We start from the raw sequence: 19,273 nt of genomic DNA, 5'->3' as shown, positions 1-19,273 counted from the left end.
TTTGTTACCTCATCGGCAGCGTGATGGGGAATGCACTCGTAGAGGCCAGCAGACCTCCAGCCCGCCTCTGAGGTTTGGGAAAACAGTCCGTTTTGTTTATACATGCATGGGTTCTAGACCATGGAGAAGTACTGAGTCCCACCTTGGGCGGTGTTCATTATTTCTTCCCACGTCCACATTCTGTATCCCCAAGGAGCTTGTTTGCAGTTGAATCTAAAGGCGTTTGCTGTGCACTTTCCACATGCAAGTTTCTGTGCGAAGTGCCGGGGGGGGGGGGGGGGGGGACTCAGAGATGGAAAAGACCCAGGTCTTACCCTCAGGCAGGGAGCTGACAATCTAGCTGGGGGACATAAGCATATATAATTCTCATGAGTGCAGGAGGTATGGAAGGGCAACCACAGAAGTAGAGGGGGAGGGGGAGGTACAAAGAGGTGGAGGCCCAGAAGGGGAGCTGCATCTGAGCTGGGCTTTGGAAACCGAGTGGCATTTCAACAGGGGGTCATGTTGTGTGTGTGTGGGGGGGGGGGGGGGATCTTGCCCAGGCTGACGAAGCACAGGGACCAGGAGACAGCAAGGTCACTGGCATGGAGTGATTTCAAAATGGTCACAGTCTAGTGAGGCTACAGTGTTGGGAGCCAGCAGCAGTGAACCTTGGGTGCTGGGCGTGGGAGATAAGGCTATGACTGAGTTTGAAAATAAAAATAATGGTGGCCAGCATGCACTGGGCATGTAATATGTGCCAGCCACCCTTTTAAGTACTTTCTGTGAATTAACCCACAATAACCCTATACGGTGAGGACTACTGTTCTTGCCATTATACAGGTCAGGAAACTAAGCTCTCACCAAGGAAAGGTTGGTTTGCCCAGTGGCAAACCTCTGAGAAGCACGAAGGATTCAGCCCATTTTGGCTCCAGGGTCCTACTCTTAGTGACTAAGCTGTAGTTGGAAGGGTGGGGATGGGGATCTTAAACACCACGCTGAGGGGTGTGGTTCTGCCTGCACAGATCTGTGAAATGCACAGGCGGCCTTCAGAGTTGCACTTGTGATTTTGATGCATCCCTCTGGGGCGGGGGGGGGGGGCGTTCTGTGAGGAAGGGCTGGTGCACGGGGAGAGTCAAGGCAGAGGACCCATTAGGAGGCTGGAGTCGAAGAAACACTTGAGGGGTGGCCTGGGGCAGGGCCGAGGGGACAGCCAGGGATGGTTCTTGCGAAGCACTCAGTGCATCTGATACTGACTGCTGCTGAGAGAACACAAAGAAGACGTTTAAAGAGATGACAAGGGAGGCGGAGGAACCTGGGAGGAGAAGGGCTGTTCAGATATGATCAGACTTGTCCCCAAATATATCCTGCAGATACGCCGCCTGTACATGGCATGATGTATGAGCAAGCGTATTCTCTGAGCTATTTTATGTGATCACAAAGGACCAGAGCCAGCGTAAAAGTCCATCAATGGGCCACTGTTTAAATATATTATGATTTATCCATACATCAAAACGCTAAGTTTTTGCACAGCCTGTGGGTAAGCATGGTTTCCACATTTTTTTTAATGTTTGGAAAAACAAGAAAAATATTACTTTGTAATAGGTGAAAATTACATGAAATCCAAATTTCAGTGTCCACACACAAAATTTTGATGGGACACAGCCACGTTTCTTCACATATGTATCATCTGTGCCTGCTTCCCCATTACGAGGGCAGCTGAGCAACGTGAAACAGGACGCGGGACCTGCAAAGCCAAACAATTTACTATCTGGTCCTGCACAGAGCAGGTCTGCTGGCCCGATGTAGACTGTCTGGAAAGCTCCGTGAGAAACGAATCACGGCAACTGCCTCTGGGGACAGATGTCCAACAGACAGAGTTGGAAAGGAGACTTCCTACAGCGCAACGTTTACACTTTTTGAATTTTGAATCCTGTGAATATTTAACTATCTTTAAGCTTAATTTGAAATGTAAGGGAAAAAGAGTGGACCCTGTTTCTCATCCTGAACTGAAGGAAGAGGAATGAGAGAGGGCAGAAATGGCAGCCGATGCCAGCTTCAGTGCCAGGTCTGGGAGAGGTCACAGGCATCCAGCCAGAAGAGGTCGCAAGGTGAGCCTGGGCTTGACCTCAGCCTTGCACTTGCTGAAAGACCCAGGACAGCTCTCCTTCCCTGTGGGGGAGGGGCCCGTGCTGCTCAGGTGCTGAGACGCCCTGCCCCAGAGGGGGCCCAGAACACGGGCCTCTGTCTCTCTGCCTGCTGGGGAGGATGGAGGGAAATGGACACATAAACCCAGACTGTGACCTCATCAGCGGTTGAGAAACAAGAAGGAGCACAGACTGGGAACGTGCAGTGGTGAGAAGGACACGAGGGGTCCGAACACTGGGTCTTCCCTAGCCACCAACTGTCTCTGTGACCTGAGGTAAGTCATTCTGCCTTTGGGGCAGAGCTCCATCCCTGTTGCCAGTGGCTTGGACCAGACTGACAGTCATCCAGCTGCCACTTTCCTGCCCTCTGCCCACTAGGTACACACTATTGGGCATTCCTCAAGACTTCACAGGGGACCTGGATTGAAAATATGACAACAGGGGTGCCTGGTTGGCTCAGTCAGTTGAGCATCTGACTTGGGCTCAGGTCATGATCTTGCAGTTCGTGGGTTCGAGCCCTGCGCTGGGCTTTGTGCTGACAGCTCAGAGTCTGGAGCCTGCTTCAGATGCTGTGTCTCCCTCTCTCTCTCTGCCCCTTCTCTACTCACACTCTGTCTCTGTCTCTCTCTCAAAATAATAAACATTCAAAATTAAAAAAAAAAAAAAAAAGAAAAGATGACAACAAACCAAACAATAGCCAGTCTCACCCAGATGAGACTCTAGGACATGTCTCTACATGTGGTTCTGTCACTCCATAGCTCCAAGAGCCTCACTACTTCCCCTGATATAAGCCCTTCAGGCTGAAGGGAACACCCTTCAGTCATTGGCCAACCAGTGGGGACATCACAGCCCTGAGTGATGGCCAATCTGGCAGAGCAGTGGCAGGCAGGAAGTGGCTGGAGGGGTCTATGGGCTTGGTGGAGGGCCCCTCTTGAGCAAATCCAGGCAGATGCATTAATAGCCCAAATGCTGGGAATAGCTGTAGCAACCGCATCCCCAGAGAATTTGTCCCTAGGGAAGTCCTGTGTGGGGGGGGGGGGGGGCGTGGGCATCATCAGTGGAGGTCTCTCCCCCTGAGCAAGGCATGTGGCTGCATTCTCCTGGCCCTCACGGTCAGGAATAGCAAGCCCAGAGGCCGGCCAGCATCCTCAGAGAGCACTGGGTGTCATGCCCATAGTTGTCCTCAGGCCCTCAAGCCTGGAACCTCTGTTCTCTCTCTTCCTGTAAGTCCCTATGCCTCATTCATGATCCAGCTCAAAACTTTCCTTTTGAACACAGGGGCCAACTTGAAGGGGTTCAAGATGACCAAATCTGAGGTAATTTCATCAAAATAAATAATAATCAAAATAGATTATAACATAAATTAAAGGCAAAATAAGAAATAATGGGTCTATCTGATATAGACAAGTATTTGAATACATACATAAGGGAGAGGGGACAGCTCTTTCTCACAGCAAAATTCCAATGAATAGATGTTAGAAGACACAATGGAAATAGAAAGCCACCGTTTGGCAAACACTCACAATAATGATTGTTTAAAGCAGGAATCATCAGTGGAAACAAACATTCGTGGGTGAAAATGTGGTAAGAAACAGGATGTTTACATAATCTCAAAGTATTTCCCCACAAGATGTTTGTTAATTGCAAAGTGGAAAATGGTATCTTTATGGCGGAAAAACCTAGCAGACACTGCCTTAGGCAGGTGATCAAAGTCAACATAACAAGAAACCCAACAGATTGGCCTCACGTACGTACTGCCCAATACAATGCCCTGAGAAGGGCACAGCATCACTTCTGTGGTGTTCTTGTCAAAACACACGTGCTGAGGAAACACCAGCCAAACCCAAGTTGAGGGACATTCTACAGAATAACTGGCTGGTACTCTTCAAAAGTATGAAGGTCACGAATGAGTAAGATGAAGGAACTGTCCCAGGAGCCTAAGGAAACATGACAACTAAATACTATGTGGGGTCCCTGCACTGGCTCCCAGACCCGATGAAGTACATGAGTGAGACAGCTGATGCAATCTGAAGGAGGTTTGTGGCTGATGTTGATTTCCGTCTTGAGGACTGAACTGTACGTTTGTAGGATGTCAACACTTGGGGAAACTAGGTGAAAGATATTCGGGAATTCTTTGTACTATTTTTGCAACATTTTATGTAAGTCTGAAATTATTTTGAAAAAACAAAACAAAAACCTTTCCTCTTTTGTCCAACTTCCCCGGAGTTAATTCCCTTAGCTGTGTGTAGCCGGCCACTTGGCACATGGTGTTTCTATCATTTGCTAACATGTCTGTCTCCCTCAGGCTGTGAGTCTTAGCACAGGGACTAGGTCTCTCTAACTTACCTTTTAGCCTCATCTTATAAATCTTATCTGGATGGAAGCTGGCTGTCAGTCTTCCTCTTCAAGAAACCCCCTTCCCCACCCCTTTCCTTCTCCCACTGTAAAAAGCACTGCTGTTCTTTCAGTGGCTCAGACTAAAATCCCAGGGGTCATCCTCGATGCCTCTCTTTCCCTCTCATCCCAGGACGGGCAAGTCTTGTTGGGGGGTTCTCCAGTAACTGGGGTTCTCCAGAGTTTATCACCACACAGACCATCCCCCACCCTTCTCCAGCGCCCTTGGCTGAGGGCACTCATTTCTCAGCAGAACATGAGCCCCATTTGCTAACCGATCTCCACCTACCTGACCCTCAAGGGCCTTTTCCATGAAGCAGCCAAGGAGATCTTTAGAAGGGGAAAATCGCTTCACATCACTCCCTCCACTGGCTTCCCATTGCTATTAGTGTGAAATCCAAATTCCCAGCATGTCACATGAGGCCCTACCTGCTTTGGCCTCTGCCTTCCATCTGACCTTACCTTGACCCTCTCTGCCCTCACTCCCCCTGCTCCAGCCACCTGGCCCTGCCATCTCTCCGTAGGTATGCCAAGTCTGCTTCCATCTCTGGGGTGTGGATCTTCCACAGCTCTCCGCAGGACTGTCTCCTTCTCAATGTTCAGGCTCAGCCCAAATGTCCCATCCTCAGACATCGCCAGTGTGTTAGCTCAAGTAATCCTGTTCTTCCCCAGACACTCTTGGTCCCTGTATCGGTTTGTCAGGGCTTGCGTAACAAAGCACCACAGATTGGGTGGCTTAAGAAACAAAGATTTATTTTCTCATAGTCCCTGAGGCTAGGAGCCCAAGATAAAGACGTCAGAGAGGCTGGATCCTTCTGAGGAGAATCTGTTCCAGGCCTCTCTCCCAGCTTCCAGCTGTTTGTGGAAATCTGGTGTTCCTTGTCGACGCATCACCCCGGTCTCTTCATCTTCACGTGGCCTTGTGCCCATGTACCTCTATCCAGATTTCCCTTTTTTTTATATGGACACCAGTCATAATGGGTGGGAGCCCACCATAATCTCATTTTAACTCGATTACCTTAATAAATAAAGCCACATGCTAGGGGACAGCACCGACATATAACTTGTTGGGGAACACAGTTCAACCTAGGGCCGTGCCATCACCCTGTTTTCTTTAGGGCCTTTGTAACCATCCTAATTATCTCATTTATTTGTGGTCATTGTCTGTGTCTCCCCAACTATAACATAATCTGTACCAGGGTAGGGATCTGCCCCAACTCCAGGGCTTGGTCCTTCTCCTGCTGCACAGAGGGACACCAGCCCCTGTTTCTACAGCTCGAATCAGGATACCTCCCTCAGGCTGCCCCAGGTGAGAGGAAAGACCTGCCCTCGTTCACTTTCCACAAGCAACCAATGTGCTTGCTCTACATTCATCACTTAGCTCACTGTCCAGCCAGAGATTTGTGGCCTCCAGCCCTGGAGCCAGCCACACATCCCAGAGCCCAGAGGTACCATGCACATAGTAAATACTCAGTAAACACTTGCTGAATGAATGAAGGCCACACAGTTTGGGTGTTGACCCAGGTTTCCCACCCTCTAGCCAGTATGGCTCGTGGTTAAGGGCCTGGACGCTGAGGCTAGACTGCTTGGGTCTGCCACCTAAGAGGAGACCTGCGTACATTACTTATCCAGTCTTTGCCTCAGTTTCTCCAACTGTGAAATGGAGAGGATTATAAAAGTACCTCCCTAGTAAGGTGTTGTATGAAATGAGATCAAATGTAGTGAACAGTGTCTGGCTAATAAGAAGTGCTCCGTGCTGACCCAGGCCTCATCCTTTAGCCTGGCCTGAGGTCTGGGAAAGTTCCCGACGGCCAAAGGCAGGTGTCTCTGGTCAGCTGGGTGCAGGGGCTCCAGGTTTCCCTTCAGCATCCATCTTCAGAATCCCCATCTACACAAGGGAGATTTTGACCATAAAAGCCTTGGCCAGGAACCGGGTTTTGGGTGGGTCTTGGAATTTCACTGCTTCTTCTGGCTGACTGAGGAGAGGAAAAAGGAGGATATAGCTCCCTGGACTCTTTCTGGACTCCTGGCGTGAGGTAGGCAGCTTCCAGTTGACTCAGCAGGCCACTTTCCTCGGAATCAGCCACTCTGATTCAAAACTGTTCATGTTGCAACAGGCTCACAGCCACCCCCGGAAAAGCTGACCCCCCACTCAACTTGCTTCCTGATTTAATAACTATATATAGCCACACTTATAGACCTTTCTATATATGTATGCACTTAGAAACCAACAAAGCTAAAAATACCCCCCCTCCCCACACCTCACTTCTTTGTTTTCTTTGTTCCTCGTTCTTATTTGTGGCTTATGAGACTGGAACTTGCTGTCAGCATGGAGTGGCCTCTATCTAGCCGTGGGTGGCAGGGAGACCAGAGCATACACTCGGGGAGATGGGTGTGAGGGATCCAGTCCCAGCTCTGAAGTCGTGTTCTGTGATTATCTGGGATATCCTTCCCCTCACTAGGCCTCAGTGCCCCTCAAAGTTGATCAGTGTCCCATGGGGCGCCTGGGTGGCGCAGTCGGTTAAGCGTCCGACTTCAGCCAGGTCACGATCTCGCGGCCCGTGAGTTCGAGCCCCGCGTCAGGCTCTGGGCTGATGGCTCAGAGCCTGGAGCCTGTTTCCGATTCTGTGTCTCCCTCTCTCTGCCCCTCCCCCATTCATGCTCTGTCTCTCTCTGTCCCAAAAATAAATAAACGTTGAAAAAAAAAAAAAAAAGTTGATCAGTGTCCCTCATCAAGGAGGCACTGAACTTGATCTAAGGTGTTCTCTTCCTCTTTCATTCACTGGCTAAGTGCAACGGCATTCATGGGAAAAGGTGACACACACACACCAGAACCTCTGATTCCTGTTCTTTCTACGTTGACCGAATATTTACGGAGCCCTTACTGTGCATCTGATAAAGATCTCTGCCCTCGGGGAACTTACTATATTCCAGTCAGAGGAGAAAAATAAACAAAATAAACAAACTATATAGCCTGTTTGGTGGTAAGTGTCATGGAGGAAAATAAAGTAGAAAGGGGGGACAGAAAATGGAGGGGGGTGCAATTTAAATTGAGGAGGTTAGGGAAGACCTCACTGGCAAGATGGGGTTTGCATAAGGAGGAGGAGTGAAGGTGTGCCCAGGAGGAGGGGGAGTAGGCATGCAGATACCTGGGAGCGGGGGGGGGGGGGGGGGCGGTGTGGAGTGTGCCAAGCAGAGGAGATGCAAGTACCAAGGCCTCAAGGTGTGAGTGCATCTACACCTGGTGTACTGGGGGGCCACTGTGGCTGGCATGGAGGGAGCAGGGAGGGAATGCGGGCCAGGACCTCAGGTGGAAGGGTAACATGGAACAGTACTATGTCTGGGATGGGGTGCCATTGGAGGGGTTTTTGCTGAGCAGGGACCTCAGCTGACTCTTATCTTCCCAGGATAGCCTGGCTTCTCAGTTAGTTTATAACAGACCGCAGGGCCCAAGAGTGGAAGCAGGGAGACCAAAGAGAAGACCACTACAAACCAAACCAGGGCTGATGGTGGCTCAAAGCAGGGTGGTGGGGCGGAGATGGGAAGGAGCAGATCTGCTGATGGTTTGGGCAGGAGTCTGTGAGAAACAGAAGCCAAGAGTGACTCGAAGGTTATTGGCTTGAGCAATGATGGAATTGCCACGAACTCAAATGCACTGGGAGAACGAAAGGTCAGGAACTCAGTTTGGACCCACGCAAAGAGAGACACCCATGAGGCATCCCAGAGGGGACCCTGAGTGGGCAGTTGGATGTATGAGCCTGGAGTCCGGCAGAGAGTCTGGGCTACGGATCCACGGCTGAAAGCGGCCCACAGGTGCATGTGAGTGGTGCATAAAAGCCACAGGCCTGGGTGAGGTTCCTGCGATAGTGTGGGAGGGTCTGTGTGCTGAGCTCTGGGGCACGCCAACATTTAGAGATCAGGAAGAAGGTGAGAAGGAAACAGAAAGAGAACAGAGAAGAATCAGCCAGGGAGGCGTGGCTGACTCCTCTCCTGCTTCAGTTCTTCATCTGTAAAGGGGGGGCTGTCCAGAATCCCCTCCCACACGGATACCTGTGCTTACAGGTGCAGAATGGAGGTGTGCCCACATCACAATGCGAAAGCCCTTTCCGGGTCTAGTCTGGGATGCACGTGGGACTCAGGCTCCTGACTGACCTCCCTGGTTTAGAAGCATCTGCAGATGGTCTAATGCTGCTGGGTCACAGGGAGGAGTGGAGTAGAGAGGTGGGCAGTCCTGTCCCAGCAAGCTCACTTGACAGTTGGGGAAACAGAGGTCTGGAGGGGAGAAGTGCCTTGCTTCAGGTCACAGAGGGCTCTGACAGAGTTGAGAGGTTCTTTCATAGCCTGCCACCACTCATTTAATAGATGTTCCGAGTACACACCACAGACATTCTGGAGAGACAGTGGGGAAGCTCTTCCCAGGGCAGAGCACCCCCAGCCTGGTGCCCCTGATGCTCCGTGGCCCTGTGACACTCATCATGGGCTAGTGGAGACAGTGTCCTGTGGCTGGGAACTGCTCTGGGGAGGCGAAAATGAGCCAGCAGGAATCCCACCCTTGAGGGGTATGAAGCCACATCCCTGAACCAATGTGCCACACTGCACATCCCGTGTCCCCTACTGGGGGTCCTCCCTCTCCCTCTCCACCTGCTGGTATGCCAGGCACCTTTCAAGGCCCAGTTTGGTTCACTTGAGAGGCCGGGAAGCCTCTCTGCAGAATCCAGAACTGCTTCCTCTCCTTAGCACTTGTCTAAAGGCCTTTCTCTGTTGCGGGTGCTTGACTATATTTGTGTCTATCCTCCTAGGCAGTCAGAAAGCCCCTCAAGGACCAGGACCCCGTCTTGCCGTGTACATGTCTTGCCGTGTCTTATTCTGCATGCCTGTCCTGGGCACCCAGGCTGATGTGCTATAATTTAACCCGTGGCATTAAGTACAAGCAGAACAGTTTCCAAGTGGGAATGACAAGAATTCGGAAGGGGTGGAAGTTCCTTGATGAAGAAGTTAGTATCCTGCTTTGCAACACAGGGAGAGATGATGCACGTGAAAACAGGAGAGGCATTTAGGAGGAGGAATGAACTCAAAGGCACGGAGACAAATTTCGAAGAAGGGGCAAACAAGGGCCATGTGTGGGAGACGGCAAGTCTTCTGTCTGGCTGGACCCATAAAGGGAAAAAGTGGAAACTGAAGTTGGATCCAGACTGTGGAAGATATGGACTGCCAGGGTAAGGATGGAAGTTCCCTGTGGGCAACAGGAGGCCTGAGGATGTGGACAGGGGTCCCCTCCCCAGATGAGGAGCAGTGGGAGCAGGGGGCATTGCAGGGTGCTTTGCAGTTTCCAAAAGTCATTTTACCTGAACGTTTGGCTCACACAATTCTTACTGTATGCCTTCTGGATAAGATTATCATCCTTATGGAGACACTGGCTTGAAGTCACTTGCTCCAACTCACAATGCTAATAATAAGCACCAGGGCTGGGCTTGAGTCCAAAGCTGAGAGAAGGTGGGTTGAATTGGTAATGGCGGTGTGACCGGGGAGGAGCAGTGATGGCAACGGGGGTGGGGCGGACTGAAGGGATGAACTCGGTAGAACTTAACCCCAAATTCAAAGGACGAGGGAGAGAAGGAGGGGACAAAGACAGGGCTGTCACCTAGAGCCTGAGTAGGGGAGAAAGGGAGGGCTGGATTCCCTTTTCCAGCCGTACTGCATTCCCCGAGTCAACCCAAGCCCTGACTCAGAGTACGGAAGAAGTTGGGGTGGGCATACCAGAAACCAGATCACAGAAACTGAAGATACCCCACAGGTCCTGCCAATATAGATCATATCAGATCATACCATATCATATCACATCACGTCACATCTTCTATATGATATGTCAGGTGAAATGGCAAAAGAAAGCTCTAGCTTTGACTTTTGGACTCAAAGGCAGCCGTGTCCCTCCTGTCTCCACACACAGAGGCCCAGCTGGGAGCACACAGGAACATCCCTTCCTGCCAGGGCCCTTGTGGAGACATCATGAGGAAGTGTGTTTTTTGGTAGAAACTACTCTGAGTTCACTGAGTCTGTTGGCCTTTCTTCCTGAGCTCATAGCTACTACCTTCATTTCCAGCTCTTACCCCTCCCCACGTCCACTGAGTTCTGGCTCATGGCTCGTGGGCAGAGGGAGGTGGCCACTCACGGGTCTGGCTCATGACTGCTTCCCATGTGATTCTTTGCTTTTCCTTCCATCTGCCAGTAGGATGTCATTGCCTAGGGTAACGTGGAAACCACAGCCTGGTTTCCTGGATGGCAGGGTCCCTTCCCCCCAGTCAGGATCACCCGCTCTGGACAGTCAACTAGGATTTTATTATGCTAAGACTCTGCAGTGTGGGAGTTTGCACATTATCTTACCTAACAGAGCATGGAGAAGCTTTTTGAGACCCACGAGATGTTGTAGGATTGCAAAGTATTTTGTCCTGTTTCTATTTTAAAATCCAAGATTTTCTAGCCTGGGAAAGGCCATTTAGAAGGGCCAGCGGGGCCAAGCAGATGCCAGTCTGGGGTGTGTTAGGACCAAGGAAGGTCCCTCTCACAGCAGGGTCCAGTGTCCCCCTGATGTGATGCACACTGCCTCTATGAAATCAACCATCTCTCTCTTAGCACCTCTGAGCCCCTGAGCCTGGGGATCACTCAGAATAAGCCCTTCCCTCATTGTGCAGATGAGGTCACAATGAGAAAGAGACCTGCCCAAGGTCACATTCCCCTCCCCTGGTGCTGTGTGCCCACCGGCAACACTCATCATCCGCGTGGCGGACAAATTACTGTGGTCATTGTTACAGTGGTGGCTCCAGATCTGGAGGCCTCCATTCCCACACCATTGTGTCATCCTTGCTCACAGTAGCTCTGGGCCTGACCATATGATCTGCTTTGGTCAATGGAACATCAGCAAATGTGATGCAGGAAAAGGCTTGCACAGCATCTGTGCATGGGGGCTTGCTCTCTCTCTCTCTTGCTGCTGGGGCCGCCTCCTGTCCCCCACCACTCCTTCTATCAGGAAGTCTGGGCTACTGGAAGACAAGACTATAGGAGCAAAGACAAGTCTTCATGCTGAGTTCCTCTGGACCAGTGGTCTTTGGCCAGAGGGCAATTTTGCAACCCCCCCCCCCACCCCCGAGAACATTTGCCAACATTTGGAGGTATTTTTTTTTTAATTTTTTTTTTTCAACGTTTATTTTTGGGACAGAGAGAGACAGAGCATGAACGGGGGAGGGGCAGAGAGTGAGGGAGACACAGAATCGGAAACAGGCTCCAGGCTCTGAGCCATCAGCCCAGAGCCCGATGCGGGGCTCGAACCCACGGACCGCAAGATCGTGACCTGGCTGAAGTCGGACGCTTAACCGACTGCGCCACCCAGGCGCCCCTTGGAGGTATTTTTAGTTGTCCTAATTGTCTGTGTGGGGGGTGCTACTGGAATCTAGTAGGTAGAGACCAAGGATGCTGTTCAACATCATCTTACAATGCACAGGACAGTGCCCACAACAAAGAATTATCCGGTTCCAAATGTCAATAGTGCTATGGTTTAGAAAGCCTGCTGTCAAGCAAACAGCCCTCAGCTGATGTCCCAGCTGGCTGCAGCCCCATTAGTGAGACCAACAGAAGAATGGCCCCACTGATAGCAGCCTAAATCACTAACCCACAGAATCGTGAGCAAAAAGATGGTGGTTGTTTTAAGTCATTAAATTTTCCGGTATATTTTGATAGAGTAGCAAAGGTGGGTACAGGACACTCAGTTAATGGTAGTCCCTTGCTGTGGATTTGGACATGGAACACAGAAGTGGCTGGGTCCTCATGCATGGATCCTGTGGATATTTACCCAGTTTGGTGCTGTTTATCACACACATACATCCCTGTCATGGGCCAGCTGCTGTACTAAGTATTCTGTATGTACTAATTTAGTTAATTTTCGTAACAACTCCATGAGATATTGCCTCTAGTGTACAAAAGTGCAACTGAGGCTCAGAGTGATTAACTTGCCCAGGGTCACATGGTTACTAAGTAGAGCCACATTTTGGACATCTGGCCCCGAGTCCATGCCCTTGACCACCACTCCATGCTGTTTCCTGTCAGTGACTCTGTTTCTCCTGTGGCCCAGCTGCCCTCTCCCCTGCTCCTAGACTGCTGCCCATTGGGATGACTGGCCGCTGAGGCTCCCAGGTGGCCACAGATGTGTCTCGTGACATGCTACGCCTTGAAACAGGACTGTCCAAGAGGGTGAGTGTGAGCCACGGTTCCTGGGATCACGATCCAATCTCCAAACCCAGCTCCAATATTTATTTGCGGTGGGATTTTTGAATGCTTTCCTTAACTTCTCTGAGTCTCAGTTTCCTTACTGGTAAAATGGGGCCACATCATCAGTATCCAACAATCAGTGATGTGCAGGACACAGGCCTAGACACTGATGGCACCAAGTAAACCAGCCAGGTGCATGAGGTCCCAGGAGATGTTAGCGGAGCCTCAGTTCCAGGCTGAAAGCGGCGGATGCCCAAGTCCATGACTGCGACCTTGGTCTCTCTCACTGGGCAGACCTCCAGGAAATAAAAAGGAACTTTTCTTCAGGAAATAATGAGCATCCCTGGAATTTCAGCATCTCCCGCGCACTCCCTGACTGCAGTTCTATGTCTCCCAGCCTTGTACAGTGTGGTGGTTACCAGCCCAGCCCCCAGAGCTGGATGCTTGGGTTCATGTTCCGGCTGGCACCTTGGGCAGGTGCTTAACTTCACCGGGCCGCAGTTTCTCATCTGTCCGGTGGGGACGATGACTGACCTGATCTCATGAGGTCCTCATAAGGAGGGAGTGAGTTGACAGTGAAGAGCAGCACATTTGCATGAGTAAGTGTTGCTGAAGTACCGACTTTTTTTTTTTTCTATCATCCTTCCTTGCCAACCCTCCTGTGTTCCTCCCAAAACGGGTTCTCTGAATTCTAGAAATCCTGGCGGGCAGAGGACTGACACGTTCCCTGCTGTTATGGAATCTCTCGGGCTGAAGGTCATCTGTTTTAGGGCCATGGAACTTTCTCCTACGGCACTCACTCCCCTTGCAGGGACTCGTCACCTTATTCTTTATGATTATTATTAATTAAAAGAACAAAGAGAATGCATGAATGTCGTACAAAACTTGAAATATACAGATAAGCAGGAAGAAATTGAAAGCACTTCAAATCCCACCATTCAGAGAGAACTGTGGTTAACATTTTAAGGTCTCTTTCTCTCTCCAGACTTTTCCCCACCCAATATATTTGTTGAAATAAATCTGTGTACGTAGTGAGGCCAGGGGGTCAGCATACTCAGCCTCAGGCCCTCCTTCGAGGCCCCCGTGGTTGGGTAGGGCACCAGGGCCCTGTTGGTGGCTCTAGCCCAGGATCCAGGCAGGTCAGGGGCAGGACCTCTCTGCCTGATGCCAGTGTGCTCCCCACCCCCAGATGAGCCTGAAGCTGCCTTCTCCCAGCTCTGCACAGAACGCCCCATCTTCCACAGAGGTAATGTTTTGTGTGGGACAACTGTGTCAGAAGGAAGACCCTCACGCAGCCAGCAGGCCCTGGGAATGAATTGGGCCTTTACGTGAAAAGCTGCTCCCTGCACACCCCTAACTCCTGCTAACCTTCTCTGAAAGCTGACCACACCATCGCTAATAACCCAGATACTGAGCGGACGGGGTGGGGGCCTGCAGAAGGTCTGCAGCTTAATAACAGCTGGACAGTGTACTGGCAGACGTCAGGGTGACACTTTTCCAGGCTTTCTATAGACTCCTCCGAAACCTCGGGAGTGGAGTTTGCTTTCGCTCTCTACCATGGAATTTCTCAGAAATCTTAAAAACTATAATGGCCATGGGGCACCTGGGTGGCTCAGTGCGTTGAGCATCTGACTCTTGGTTTCGGCTCAGGTCATGAGCTCACAGTTTGTGGGTTCGAGCCCCGCATCGGGCTCTGTGCTGCCAGTGTAGAGCCTGTTTGGGATTCTCTCTCTCCCCCTCTCTCTGCCCCTCCCCTGCTCATTCTCTCTCTTTCTCAAAATAAATAAACTTAAAAAAACTATAATGGCTATCATTTATTGAGCATTTATTCTGTGCTGAGCCCTTCACAGAAATTATGTTGAATCCTCACTTCAGGTTTGCAAGGTAGATAAGGAACCTGAGGCTGAGGAAGGCCAGTGGCCTGACCCAAGTGCTGCCGTCTGTAAGAGTGGAGAGAGATTTAAACTCCGTCATTGAACTCTCAAACCCATGCTCTTGTTTCCATATAAAAATTAATATTTGGGGGACCCTGGGTGGCTCAGTTGGTTAAGCGTCTGACTCTTGATTTCAGCTCAGGTCGTGATCCATGCTCGCTCGCTCGCTCTCTCTCCCTCTGCCCCTCTTTCCTGTTCACACACTCTCTCTCTAAAAAATAAATAAATAACAATAATGTTTATTTTATTCAAGTGACCTATGCCCATAGTTACAAATCAAACAGGGCTAGGGGCTGCCTGGGTGGCTCAGTTAAGCATCTGAGCTCATGATCTCATGGTTTGTGAGATCGAGCCCCACATTGGGCTCTATGCTCTCAGTGTGGAGCCTGCTTGGGCGTCTCTCTCTCCCTCTCTGCCCCTCCCCTCCCAATAAATAAATAGATTGATTGATTAAATAAATAAATAAATAAATAAATAAATAAATAAATAAATAAATATCAAACAAGGCTAAAAGACACAGCAGAAACCAGTCCCAATCTCCTCTACTCCTCTGAGGCAACCACTTTCAACTCAGCAGCAGCTTTTCTTCTGCTCTTAACTCCAGGTTTCAAAATATTCACCTAAATTCTATTTCTTATATATTATTATTATTATTATTATTATTATTACCTTTTTAAAGTACACTCCACACCCGGTGTGGGGCCTGAACTCACGACGCCGAGATTAAGACCAACCAAGCCAGCCAGGCGCTTCTTATGTATTATTTCTGAGAACAAGTAATCCCCCACCTCTTTCCCATTTCTTAGTTTCTTCTACTTAAAGCAATTTCCTCTAATTCCTTTAGTGGATCTATGGGAGGCCCGGCGATCATTTCCCACCACTCACCTAGGTAAATGTGTCAGCCCTTCCCTTCTCCTCGAGGCCCTGGGAGCCTCTCCTCTCCAGAATGGCCCCTCCCTCTTAGCCCTGAGACTCCCCTCTGATTTTCCTTTGCTGAAGCCCCTGTTTCTGTGTGCCATGGATTTCTCTTTCATGATGAGAATGGTTTCTGAGTCCTACATGTCTGAAAAGGTTATTCTTTAATTTTCCCTTCGCATTTGATTGATTTGGCTGAGCATAAGATTCTGGGTTGAAAATCATTTTCCTTCCGAATTTGGAAGGCATCCTTTCATTATTTTGTATCCGGTGCTTCCGGAGAGAAGTCTGATGCCCCTCTCACCCCCCCCCCCATTCCTTTGTCTCTTAAGTGTTTTTCTTTTTCTGGGGTTTCCCAGACATTCACTTTATCCTCCGTGTTTGAAAGTTTGATACTGACGGTCTCCGGTGTGGACAGTTTTTTTGTGAATCATGCTGGGCACCTTCTCCTGAGTTTTTAACCTTTCTTATCATATTTTAAATTTCCAAGAACTCTTTCTTCTCTGTTCCTTTTTCATGGAATTCTATTTCTGTCCTATTTCCCCGAGGTTACTAATTTATAAGTTCTTTTCACACACAAAAAAAGTCAGGTTCTTCTGCTTGCTATATGCTATTTCCTCAGAGTTCACCCCCTGTTTTCCCCCCTGTTTTGACCTCTTTCATTTCAAATGTCTGGTGACCTTTCATATTTAAGAGAAAGACAGGGTTACAGTCCAGCTGACTTCATAGTAGGGTGACCAGATGGCTCGAAGGCTGTTTTACTGGAACTCCTCATACAACATTTTATGAAGGTCTTTTCCTAGGAGTAGGGGGTAGGGGGTGAGGAAGAAACTCAATCTACCCAGAGAAGAATATTCCAGCTGCCTGCATGGAAGGGAAGTGACACCTAGCTGCTGGGGTTCTGGGAGCAGGCAGGGAATCTGACGGCCCATCATTTATTTATAGTTTTTAATTAATCTCCCGGTTTCCAAGCTCCTACCTCCCTGTCACTTTCCGCGGGGACCAGTGTCCTGGAGTCCAGAGCACCTTCAGTTCAGCTTCTCCGGATAACAACTTCTGGTCTCTCCTGGGGAAAAAAGAGAGTCAGCCGTGGCTTCCTGCGTCCTAGCGCTGCGCCTTGCTCCTGTCTTCTGTGGTACCCGGTGCCTTTAAAAACACCCAGACTTCGGAGGTTCTCTGGGGCTCCTTGGCCCACATGTCATCCTGTGCCCCTCCTGCCTCCGTGTGGATTGTCACTTTCTCAGCTCTACTCCATCAGAGACCACTCCACTACCCACCTGCCCATCTAGCAAATGTTTGTAGGTCTTCCCTCCCGGGCGGTCTTCTCATTCTGGCTCAATGCCTTTGTAAGGCCGCTGTTAGTGGTCGTTTGGGGGGAAAGGGTAAGTGAAGTGGGATCTAGGAGGCTGTATCAGTTATCCATTGTTAAATAACAAATCATCCCCAAAACTATTCAAATGACAATAGTTTTGGGGCACCTGTGTGGCTCAGTTGGTTAAGCATCCGACTCTTGATTTCAGCTCGAGTCATGATCTCACAGTTCATGAGTTCGAGCCCTACATCAGACTCTGTGCTGACGGCATGGAGCCTGCTTGGGATCCTCCCTCTTCCACTCTTTTTCTCTCAAAATAAAGAAACGCACATTAAAAAAATGGTAACAGCTGGGGCGCCCGGGTGGCTCAGTCAGTTAAGTGTCTGACTTTGGCTCAGGTCATGATCTCATGGTTCCTGAGTTCCAGCCCCGCATAGGACTCTGCGCTGACAGCTCAGAGCCTGAAGCCTGTTTTGGAGTTCTGTGTCTCCTTCTCTCTCTGCCCCTCCCCTGCTCACACTCTGTCTCTCTCTCTCTCCCTCTCTGTCTCTCAAAAAAATAAACATTAAAAAAATTTTTTTAATGACAATAGTTATACTGTTTTTCATGATTCTGTGGATTGATTGGGTGTTCATCTGCTGGTTTCACCTGGGCTCACTTGTGAAACTGCATTTAGCGAGTTGGTTGGGTTGGAAAACACAAGTTGGCCTTGTTCCTATGTCTGGTGGTTGGTGCTGGCTTTCGGCTGGGGTGCCTCAGTTCTCCTCCACTGGTCCCTCACCTTCTAATAGGCTAGACTAGCTTCCTTGAGGGGTGATCTCAGGGTAATGTTCCAAAAGGCTAAACGCCTTCATTTCTTTATCTATAAAATGTGGTTTTGTGTATAATAAATGAAGACGTGTAAAATCCATACTTAGCACAATGTGTGACACAAAGCAAGTGTTCAATAGTAAGCGATTTTTCCGGGAAAACATCACATCTCCAATTAACTTAACCACTAAAAATGGAAACTGAGGAATAAGACTAATCTAAGTCTGAGCTCCTTATAGAAATAATCTTACAGGGCTGTCACGAGGGTCCAAAAAATTCAAACAGATAACGGATCGAGAAGAATGCCTGACACATCGCACATGTTCATTAGTGTTTTGTGTGTGTCTCTACTTTCTTAGGCGGAGGCACCAAGCATAGCCGGGCTCTGATAAGCAGCCACCAGTGAAGTGAGCTGGTTTGCACCTCGTCTGCGTTACGGACACTGCCAGTGTCGGCAGGTGGTCCACGTGTCCTGAGGCCCACGTGAATGCTCCAGGCCACCCTCTGGGTTCCAGTGCATCACGAAAACCCCTCACACCACACCCAGGAGCAGGCAGAGAAGGGGCAGCCTTGTCTAGCCACTTGCAGTGACTTCTGCTCAAGGAGGTCACCCTGACAGATGCTTTCTTGTTCCACGTTACTGCCCGCTAGAGTCAACTTCTAGGGCTAGACCTTCTCTGCACATGGTGTTGTATAGTTTTTAAGGGGAAAAAAAAAATCCCAGCAGAACTGCAACGCCTCAGCTAATTCTTCCTCTCTCTGAAGTTTAATTCTAGACCATCTTCCTCCTCTGGGATTCAAAGGTCTCAGAGAGAAGAGGGTTCACCCAAACTCTTGACATATTTGCCGCAGACCTATTCCTGGGGAGGGTTGTGCAACACCCTTGGAGAGGGGTCAGAGAGCGGCCTGGAGCCTGACTCAAAAACATCCTGGGAAATTCGGTGGCAAGCAGAGATTTCTGGAGCCTGTCACGCCCCCTGTGAGGTCTCTGTAAACCCAGCACAGGCACCACCTTTCCCTAAATGGAGGGCTGTCCCTCCACCCCTCCCTTCACCCCCCCTCATCACTGGTCAGTGCTGACCCTCTAGTGAGGGCCTGGGGAGGTAGCCAGGCCCGGGACAGCTGGGGCCAGGGTCCCCCAGTTAGCTGGTCTCTGCAGAGGGCCCCTTCCCCATGCCTCTCACCACAGGGATTCGGTGACTCACTCTGAAGAAGGCACATAAATTTCTTCCTAATAACACACTTGTCACTGAACCATTCCAACAATTTGGCATGGCAAGAGATCCGGCTCCAGGCAGCAGGGCGGGTAAGTCATATTCTGTTTATAAAGTGTTTCCCGCCGAGGGCTGGAGAGGGGCGAGGACCACCAAGCCCATGTCGCACATTCCCTGCACTGCTGGAATGATTATGTCCATTTTACAGGTGAGGGACGTAGTGACTCAGCCCCTCAGGCCCCGTGGGACAGACTCTGCTCCTCACCCCCAGCAGGCAGCACTGGGGAGGGGCTGTGATGGTTGAGAGCT

General features: G+C 49.9%; 1 protein-coding gene across 3 annotated transcripts in view; it reads right to left on the bottom strand.

Annotated features, from left to right (window-relative positions):
- The window catches only part of PACC1 (proton activated chloride channel 1), a 168,294-nt gene that overhangs the window by 98,940 nt on the left and 50,081 nt on the right, over positions 1–19,273 (bottom strand). For all 3 annotated transcript variants that reach the window (XM_047840826.1, XM_047840827.1, XM_047840824.1), the window contains one exon: positions 16,608–16,694. The gene's annotated coding sequence lies outside the window, so the exon portion shown is untranslated. The remainder of the gene's footprint in view (positions 1–16,607; positions 16,695–19,273) is intronic.

The sequence above is a fragment of the Prionailurus viverrinus genome, chromosome F1, assembly GCF_022837055.1.
Source record: "Prionailurus viverrinus isolate Anna chromosome F1, UM_Priviv_1.0, whole genome shotgun sequence".
In the NCBI taxonomy this organism is placed as follows: Eukaryota; Metazoa; Chordata; class Mammalia; order Carnivora; family Felidae; genus Prionailurus; species Prionailurus viverrinus.
Note: the sequence above shows the minus strand (reverse complement) of the source record. Positions and strands in the feature narration are given on the sequence as shown.